This window comes from Chiloscyllium plagiosum, chromosome 1 (assembly GCF_004010195.1).
Source record: "Chiloscyllium plagiosum isolate BGI_BamShark_2017 chromosome 1, ASM401019v2, whole genome shotgun sequence".
Lineage (NCBI taxonomy): Eukaryota > Metazoa > Chordata > Chondrichthyes > Orectolobiformes > Hemiscylliidae > Chiloscyllium > Chiloscyllium plagiosum.
Window position 1 is genome coordinate 32094060 of NC_057710.1, and position 10240 is coordinate 32104299.

General features: G+C 42.0%; 1 protein-coding gene across 4 annotated transcripts in view; it reads right to left on the reverse strand.

The window, feature by feature from the left end:
* LOC122563508 (zinc finger and BTB domain-containing protein 7C) overlaps window positions 1-10240 on the reverse strand; it is a 240135-nt gene that overhangs the window by 86380 nt on the left and 143515 nt on the right. For 3 of the 4 annotated variants that reach the window (XM_043717424.1, XM_043717351.1, XM_043717512.1), the window contains one exon: window positions 5795-5917. The exons of the other annotated variant lie outside the window; for it this stretch is intronic. The gene's annotated coding sequence lies outside the window, so the exon portion shown is untranslated. The remainder of the gene's footprint in view (window positions 1-5794; window positions 5918-10240) is intronic. 4 annotated transcript variants of the gene reach the window in all.

Below are 10240 nucleotides of genomic sequence, written 5' to 3' on the forward strand. Positions count from 1 at the left end.
TTGAACAAGGGAACCTCATTTGCTATCCTCCAGTCTTCTGGCACTACTCCTGTAGACAACGAGGACATAAGATTCAAGGCCAATGGCTCTGCAATCTCCTCCCTTGCTTCGCAGAGAATCCTAGGATAAATGCCATCAGGCCCAGGGGACTTATCTATTTTCACTCTTTCCAGAATTTCCAACACCTCTTCTCTACATACCTTAATGCCATCCATTCTACTTAATTGTGACTCAGTATTCACATCGACAACAGTGTCCTGTTCCTGAGTGAATACTGATGAAAAGTATTCATTCAGTGTCTCCCCAATCTCTTCAGCCTCCACACGCAACTTCCCACTACTATCCTTGACTGGAGCTATTCCTACCCTAGTCATTCTTTTAATCCTGACATACCTATAAAAAGCCTTCGGGTTTCCCCTAATACTACCAACTGAGGACTTTTCATGTCCCCTCCTTGCTGCTCTTAGTTCTCTCTTCAGGTCCTTCCTGGCTACCTTATAACTCTCAATCACCCCAATTGAACCTTCACGCCTCATCTTTACATAGGCCGCCCTCTTCCCTTTAACAAGGGATTCCAATTCCTTATTAAACCACGGCTCCCTCACACGACCCTCTCCTTCCTGCCTGACAGGTATATACTTATCAAGGATACTCAATAGTTGCTCCTTGAACAAGCTCCACATATCAATTGCGCCCTTCCCTTGAAGCCTACTTTTCCAAGCCACGCATCCTAAGTCGTGCCTCACAGCATCATAATTTCCCTGCCCCCGGCTATAACTCTTGCCCTGCAGTGCACACTTATCCCTCTCCATCACTAGAGTAAAAGTCACCGAATTGTGGTCACTGTCCCCAAAGTGCTCACCTACCTCCAATTCTAACACCTGGCCTGGTTCGTTACCCAGAACCAAATCCAGTATGGCCTCACCTCTTGTTGGACTGTCTACATATTGTGTCAGGAAACCCTCCTGCACACATTGGACACACACCGACCCATCTAACAAACTCGAGCTATGGCTTTCCCAGTCAATATCAGGAAAGTTTATGTCCCCCATAACAACGACCCTATTACTTTCACTCTTCTCCTGAATCATCCTCACAATCCTTTCTTCTACATCTCCAGGACTATTAGGAGGCCTGTGGAAAACTCCTAACAGGGTGACCTCACCTTTCCTATCCCTAACCTCAGCCCAAACTACCTCAGATGGCGAGTCTTCATCCATCGTCCTTTCCACCGCTGTAATACTATCTTTGACAAGCAATGACAAGAATGTTTGTGGATATGGTTCCAATCAAGCAGGCAATGATGGTGTCAAGATTCTTGAGTGTTGTTGGAGCTGCAAAAATCCTGGGAAGTGGAGAGTAGTCCATCACATTCCTGACTTGTGCCTTGTGATTGATGGTCAGATTTAACAGAGTCAATTGGATGGCATTATGTGTGGCAGTATTCCTAGCCTCTGACCTACTCTTGTTGCCATTGTATTTATAGGTCTAGTCCAGTTCAGTTTTTGGTGAATGGGAACTTCCAGAGTGTTGATAATGCAGGATTACGTTAGGATAATGACACAATGTAAAGGGGCACTGGTTAGATTATTATCTTAATGGTGATGGCTACTGCTAAACATTTGTGTGCATTGAAAGTTACTTTCCACCTGTCAGCCCAAACCTGGATACTGTCCAGGTCTTGTTGCATTTGGACATGGACTGCTTAATACCTGAGGAGCTGTGACTCGTGCAGAACATTGTGCAATCAACAAATATCCCTACTTCTGACCTTATGATGGATGGAAGGTTATTGGTGAAGCAACTTCGGGCGGTCAGGCCCAGCTCACTACCCTGAGGAACCCCTGCAGATATCTAGGAGCTGAGATGACAGACCCTATACAACCATAAACATCTTCCTATGTGCCAGGTATGACTCTAAACATCAGAAAGAACCATCCCCACCCCAATTCCCATTGACTCCAAGTTCCTTGATGCCATACTCGGTTGAACACAGCCTTGATATCAAGGGCTGTCACTTTTACCTCATCTCTGGAATCCAGCTCTTTTGTCCATGTTTGAACTAAGGCTGTAATGAGATCAGGTGGCCCTGGAGGAGCAAAAACTGGGCATCATTGAGCAGGTTATTGCTAAGAAGATGCAGCTTGATAGTACTGTTGATGACACCTTCCATCACTTAATTTACAATTGAGAATAGACTGATGGGATGGTAATTGGCCAGATTGGATTAATCCTGCTTTTTGTGTACAGTAAGTTCCCGGCCAATTTTCCACATTTTTAGGTAGACACCAATATCGTAGCTGTACTGGAATAGCTTGGCTAGGAAAGCAACAAATTTGGAACACAAGTCTTCAATACATTTGCCAACATGTTCTCAGGGCCCAGAGCCTTTGGGTTGGATTTGTCCTGTTTTCTGTGTGTAGGACATATCTGGGCAATTTTCCATATTGATGGGTAAATGCCAGTATTGTTGCTGTACTAGAACAGAGCTGAAAATGTGTTGCTGGAAAAGCGCAACAGGTCAGGCAGCATCCAAGGAACAGGAGAATCGATGTTTCGGGCATAAGCCCTTCTTCAGGAACAGGAGAATCGACGTTTCGGGCATAAGCCCTTCTACAGGAAGGAACGTCGATTCTCCTGTTCCTTGGATGCTGCCTGACCTGCTGCGCTTTTCCAGCAACACATTTTCAGCTCTGATCTCCAGCATCTGCAGTCCTCACTTTCTCCCCGCTGTACTAGAACAGCATGGCGAGGCATGTGGCAAATTCTGGACCACAAATCATTTTGGTATTATTTCCAGAATGTTGTCACTAATTTTTGCACTATCCAGTGCCTCCAACCATTTTTTGATATCACGTCGTGTGAATCGAATTGGCTAAAGGCTGGTATCTGTAATGCTTGGGAACCTCTGGAAGAGGCCAAGATGGATCATCCACTTAGCATTTCTGATTGAAGATCGCTGCAAACGCATTAACCTTATCTTTTGCACTGATATGCTGGGCTCTCCCATTGAGGTTGGAGATATTTGTAGAGCCACCTCTTCCAGTGAGCTGTTTATTTGTCCACCGCTATTCAAAATGGAATGTGGCAGGACTGCAAAGCTTAGATCTGAACTGTTGGTTGTGGGATTGCTGAGCTTTATCACCCTCTGGTTTTGCTATTCGGCATGTAGGTAGTTCTGTTCTGTCAACCACCAGATTGACACTTAAATGTTAGGTATGCCTGATGCTGCCCTGGCATGCCCTCCTGTACTCTTCATCATGCCAGAACTGATTCCCTGGCCTGATGGTAATGGTGAAACAGGGGATATGCTGCTGCTAATGGCCGACAGTGCCTCATGGATGCCTAGTCTTGAGTTGCTAAATCAGTTCAAACTTTACAGTGGTAGTGCTAGCCAGTACAAGGTAAGGTATTGGCAATGTGAAAGCGGAACTTCATCTTCACAAAAACTATGCCATGGTCACTCTTAACGATGCAGTCACAGACAGATGTTCTGTAACAGGCATATTGATGACGATCTTCCAGTCAGAGATTATTTCTTGCTATTATACTCAATCCATCTTTTATTAACAAACATACCTGATTACCCTTTCCTTCTTGCTTGTCCTTCTGAAAAGTTCATGCCTCTGAATATTTAGCTTCCAGCTTTGATCACCTTGTAACTATATCTCTGTAATGACTATAATATCTTACACATAAATCTCTATTTGTGCTGTTAATACATTTATTTTGACCTGAATAATTCAGGCAGTTAAGTAGAGAACCATTAATTTCACCTTCTACCTATTTTCCCTCTTTGATGCTCCTTACTGATTTTTCTTTGGCCCATTCAGTCCCACTCTGGGTATTATTACTTACATAACTACTCTGCAAAGCTGCCTATTCCTTCGCTTTGTAAGCCTATATATTCCCTCTCCAACACCCCATCAATTTTATTTAGTTTAATGTCCTCTCTGCAGCCCTTGTTATTCAATTTGCAGGACACTGGTCCAAGCACAGTTCAAGTGAAGCCCATCCCACTGGAATAGGTCTCGTCTGCTTCTGTCCTGGTGCCAATACCCCATGAACTGATACCCAGTCCTCTCACACCAATCTTTAATACATGCATTTAACCTGCTGACTTTATTTACCCAATGCCAGTTTGCCCATGGTTCAAGTAGTAATCACAAGATTATTTTCTTGGAGGTACTCTTTTCTAATTTAGTTACTAACTGTTCAAATTCATTTAGTAAAATCTCATTTCTAGTCTTATCAATTTCATTGGTACCAGCATGGATGACAAAACTGCAACCCTTCTCTCCGACTCCAAATTCTTCCCCAGCCCTGAGGAGATGTCCTGGCACTGTGCAGGCAATACTGACTTCAGGAATCAAACTCACAGCTGCAGAGAACAGTATCTATAACACTGCATAAGAATATCACAACATCCAAATAATAGTAATATTTAACATCAGCAGAATATAAGAATATTTAGGCAAAACATGCAATATGCACATCACAGTCTTTATTATCCTACTGTTGGTACTGCTATTTTGAAGCTTGCTGTCACACATTTGTAATATTCAGATGTTTGGAAATGAGAGCCAAGAAACAAAAGGTTCTAGCTTTGATAACTGCTCAATGGAAAAATGCAAAGGCCAGTATCATACCAAGGTATTAGCTAAGAATAGCTCACTTTCAAAACATAGTTACCATTGATGTTACAATTCTCATCCTCAGATTCCTACAATTCTCCTTCTACTGAGAGAAAGAGAATTGGGGTAGGCTTGCTGCTGTAAGCACAGTTTGGCAATAGTGGACAGAAAGGGGAGTAGGTTAAGCAGAAGGCTAAAACAAACTTTTAGCCAGCATATTTCTGAGGCATGGGTACATTTCCGTGAATTGATTTTCTTTTAACTTAGCCAGAGTGTCAGATCCCAATTGCAAGCTCTATAGATCATACTGGCATTGAGGGTAGGTTCATTGCCCTGGTTTTCGCTATGATCCTTCCCAGTTGACCAGCTTTCTACATTCACTGGCCAGACTTATGGAAAAATAATTGAAAATGTCAGACACTGCAATCCATTGAACCAAACCAAATGCTAAGTTGGTGTTTTCAGGGGAAAAGAGTATAAGAGAAATTGGAGGGAAAAGGGAAATTCAAGGGTGAATTTTGGAATCTACAAATCAGATGAGGCAGCAGTTTTCAATTCATTTTAATATTTATTCCCTTGTACAAGACTGATTCTACCGCCATATATGAAGTCGGTTCCTTGCTCACAGATATGCAGGCACAATGACAAGTTGACCTTCTTGGGCTTATAGTTTCCGAAAGCTGTATGAAAATTATATGTACGTGGAGATTGGTTGAACAAATGTTGACAGTGGTGCCACTTCAGCAGCTCACACTTCCAAAAAAAGGATGAGAAGATAATAGATCTTACACACAAATATATGAGAAGTCATTTATACTGACCTTGCTATATCTTACTTTAAACTGCAACAATCATCAAACAGTGGCAATTATTGTGAAATGAAGAGGTCAGACTTTGTGATTTTCTTGGCTATTCATTCGGCAAAGTAATACTGTTTCCTGGAGATGGGTTAGAGATGTACACCCACCACACCCCTCCTGAAAAATAAATTCCTGGCTGAGAGCCCAAGTGACTGCATAAAGGAACCTGCAAACTACACAGTTTCAAGAGTCACATGAACTAAAACAGAGATGTCATGTTTTATTATTAGAAATGAAACCCCCGATCATTGTAATTTAGAGATTGCTCATGTTAAATACAAGGATTTGGAATTGACTTACTCGTTTTATTCGTTGAGATTATGTCAGCATTTATTGCCGATCCCTAATTGCCCTTGACAAGGTGGTGGTGAGCTCCCTTCTAAAACCGCTGTAGTCCATTTAGTGCAGGCAGATCCCACAATGCTGTTTTTCATAAAATCATAATTTTACAAAATTTAATGACTTAGTTTGAAGGCCATTTCAAAATACTCAATTCTAAGTTGTACCAAATATAGCAAACATATTTGCTTTTTATGCAATCATAAATTCTGTACAGCGAATCATAGAAAGTTTGTCTCTGTGACATCATTTACATCTCTGAGTTATTTTTATTATTTTCAATGATTCAATTGCCAATTTTTCCCCAGTTATAGATAGTTCCTGGGTTGCAAACAGGTTCTGTTCTGGAGTACGTTGACGAGTCAAATTGCATGCAAGTCTGAACACAATGCAGCACAATAGAAAGCAGCTGTTCTTATTTACAGGAAATGTTCATGTGTCGGGTCTTTAAAATTACACCTATGCATGGGATTTGCATTTGTAAGTACAAGCATTCATATGTCAGACATCCATAAACTGGTGACTCCCTGTATTTGATTCACAGTCACCAGACTATTTACGATACATCTTGAATTCCACCATGTTGTCTCACCTGCCTAGGCACAAGCGAATAAGTGCAATGTCAACATTTAAGTGAAAAGCATTGACCAGGAAGGTCATGGAATGAAGGTGATCTGAGATTTAAAGTAAGCACAGAGAAGACAAAATCTCAAGTTGAGCTTATGGTGTTTATTTTTGCAATTAGTTCCTGTTCACAGACATTGCTACTCCTTAGAATCATAGCACAAGGTTTACCTTGCTGCCAGTTGTCTCTCAAGCACTTTCCCAAATTAGAACCTGCTTAGATTTTAATTTGACAGAACTTGAAAATAACTGTAAATAATAACATTTTGAAGTAACTCCTTGTCACCGAGTTGAGGCCTGCAATTTCCATAAATACAAACTTTCTACAACACCAAACAGATAATTTCAACACACAGATTAAAACTACAACACTGTCTATAAGTGCAGAACTGCAAATTAAGAGCAGAAACTTACTTTTATTAATTTATGGGAGCGGGCATTGCTGGATAGGCCAGCATTTATTGGCCATCCTTAATTCCCCTTGAGAAGGTGGTGGTGAACATCCTTCTTGAATTACTACAGTCCTTGGAGTGTAGGAACACCCACAGGGTGAGAAAAAAGTTCCAAAATTTTGGTCCAATGACAGTTAGGAGGGGAGATATAGCTTAATGTCTGAATAGTTTGTAACTTTGAAGAAACCTGCTCATCAGTGTTGTTCCCATGCATCTACTGCAATAGACTCTAGATGTCGAGGGTTTGAAATTTCTTTGGAAGGTGTTGTCAAAGGATCCCTGGTGAGTTGTAGCAGTGCATATTGTATTTGGTACACACATACTACTGCTATTGTGTTAAAAGGAGCAGGTGTTGAAGGTGGCCTATGGAGTAGCAATCAAACAAGCTGTTTTTCCTGGATGGTGTTCATTTCTTCAGTGTTGTTGGAGCTGCATCTACCTGCAATTAGTTAGTATTCCATCAAACTCCTAGATGGTGGATAGACATTGGGGAGACAGGAGGTGAGTTACTTGCTGCAGAATGTTTAGCTTCTGACCTACTTTTTTAGCCATAGTATATTTTATGGCTGGTCCAGTGTAGTGTCTCGTTGTTGGTAAACACCAGAATGTTGATAGTGGAGGAGATAGTTGTACAATGATAATATCACTGGATTAGTGTTTTGGTCTAAAGGTGAACGGTATGGTGGCACAGTGATTAGCACTGCTGCCTCATAGCGCCAGAGACCCAGGTTCAATTCCCACCTCAGGCAACTGTCTGTGTGGAGTTTGTACATTCTCCCCATGTCTGCGTGGGTTTCCTCCAACGGTCCAAAAATGTGCAGGTTAGGTGAATTGGCCATGCTAAATTGCCCGAAGGGGTAAACGTAAGGGAATTGGGTGCGTTGCTCTTCGGAGGATCAGTGTGGACTTGTTGGGCCGAAGGGCCTGTTTCCACACTGTAAGTAATCTAATCTAATCTGGAGATGTGGGTTCAAATCCCACCATGGCAGATGGTAAAATCTGACTTCAAGAAAAAAAATCTGTAACTAAAAGCTAATCTAAAGGCATCAATGTCATTGAAGGGGGCAATGGCCTAGTAATACTATCGCTAGACTATTAATCTAGAGACCCAGGAAGTATTCTGGGGACCTAGGTTCAAATCTCACCATGGCAGATGGTGGTGTTAGAATTGTTTAAAAAAAATCCGGAGCAAACGATATCCAATTGTGGATTGTTGGAAAAAGCCATCTGGCTCATGAATACCATTTAGGAAAGGAAACTGTATCTTTACCTGGTCTTATCTACATGACCTATAGAAATGCAGTTGACTCTTAAGTGTCCTCTGGGTTATTCGGGATGGGCAAGAAATGCTGGCCTGGCCAGTGACACATCATTGCATGAATGAAAAAAAATGGTCTTGGCTGCCAGACTGCTGGCAGGAACTGGTGGGAAATCCATAGGAATAAGATGCAATACCTCATCACATGAATACGCAAGAATGGAGTGATATAGACCAAGGGCAGGGTAGAAGGGATTAGTTTAATTTGATGTCATGTTCACACAATATCGTGGGCCGAAAGGCCCGTTACTGTGATGTACAGTTCTATATTCTATATTCTAAAGTAACCATTGTCAATTGTCATGAAAACCATCTGGTTCAATAATGTACTTTAGGGACCGAAATCTATCTTATCTGCCCTCAAGTGATTACAGACCCACAGAAACGTGGCTGCCTCTTAACTCCCCTCTAAAATGGCCCTACCAAACCACTCAGTTCAGGCCAATTCAGGATGGGCACTAGATTTTGGCCTAGCTACTGATGCCCATATCTTCTCAGCAAATATTTTAAAAATCAGTGACAGTGACGGTCTACACCTGGGCAGGACTGGAACTGTCCTAGGGGTGCTTTTGCTAACGCTGTCGGGGAAGGGTTAAACTAATGTGGCAGAGGATGGGAACAAATGAGGTGGTTAGTGGACAGTAAGGAGGTAGTAACTAAAGCCTGTAAGGAACTAGATAGTGAAGTCAATGTAACTAAAAGTGAAGAGTAGGCAGAGAGCAGATGATGAACACCAAGGGACAAGTAGTCTGAGGTGCATTTGTTTTAATGCGAGAAGTGTAGTAGGTAAGGCAGATGAACTTATGGCTTGGATTAGTACCTGGGAGTATGATGTTATTGCTATCACTGAGACTTTGTTGGGTGAAGGGCAAGATTGGCAACTAAATATCCCAGAATATAGATGCTTCAGGCAGGATAGAGAGGGAGGAGTTGCATTATTGGTCAGAGAGGATATCATAGATATGCTGAAGGAGGACACAATGGAGGACTCGAGCAGTGAGGCAATATGGGCAGAGCTCAGAAATAGGAAGAATACGGTAACAATGTTGGGGGACATACTACACACCTCCCAACAGTGAATGTGAGATGGAGGAATAAATATGTAAACAGATTATGGAAAGATGTAGGAGCAATAGGCTGAAGGGAGATTTTAATTTTCCCAACATTGACTGGTATTCACTTAGTGTTAGAGGTTTAGATGGAGCAGAATTTGTAAGGAACATCCACAAGGGTTTTATAGAGCAGTATGTATATAGTCCAACTCGGGAAGGGGCCATACTGGACCTGGTGTTGGGGAACGAGCCCGGCCAGATGATTGGTTTCAGTAGACTTTGTGTATACAATTGGGGATCACAATTCCATAAGTTTCAGAATACTCATGGACAAAGACGAGAGTGGTCCTAAAGGAAGAGTGCTAAATTGGGGGAAGGCCACCTCTAGCAAAATTCAGAAGGAGCTAGGGAATGTGGATTGGGACTAGCTGTTTGAAGGTAAATCCACATTTGATATGTGTGAGGCTTTTAAAGAGAGGTTAATTAGAATGCAGGACAGACATATCCCTGTGAAAATGAGGATTAGAAGTGGCAAGATTAGGGAACCATGGATGACAGGTGAAATTGTGAGACTAGCTAAGAGGAAAAAGGAAACATACATAAGATCTAGGCGGTAAAGACAAGCCAGGGAACTATAGACCGGTGAGCCTGACCTCGGTGATGGGCAAGTTGTTGGAGGGAATCCTGAGGGACAGGATGTACATGTATTTGGAAAGGCAAGGACTGATTAGGGATAGTCAACATGGCTTTGTGCATGGGAAATCATGTCTCACAAGCTTGATTGAGTTTTTTGAAGAAGTAACAAAGAAGATTGATGACAGCAGAGCAGTAGATGTGATTTCTATGGACTTCAGTAAGGCATTCGACAAGGTTCCCCATAGGAGACTGATTAGCAAGGTTAGATCTCATGGAATACAGGGAGAACTAGCCATTTGGATACAGAACTGGCTCAAAGGTAGAA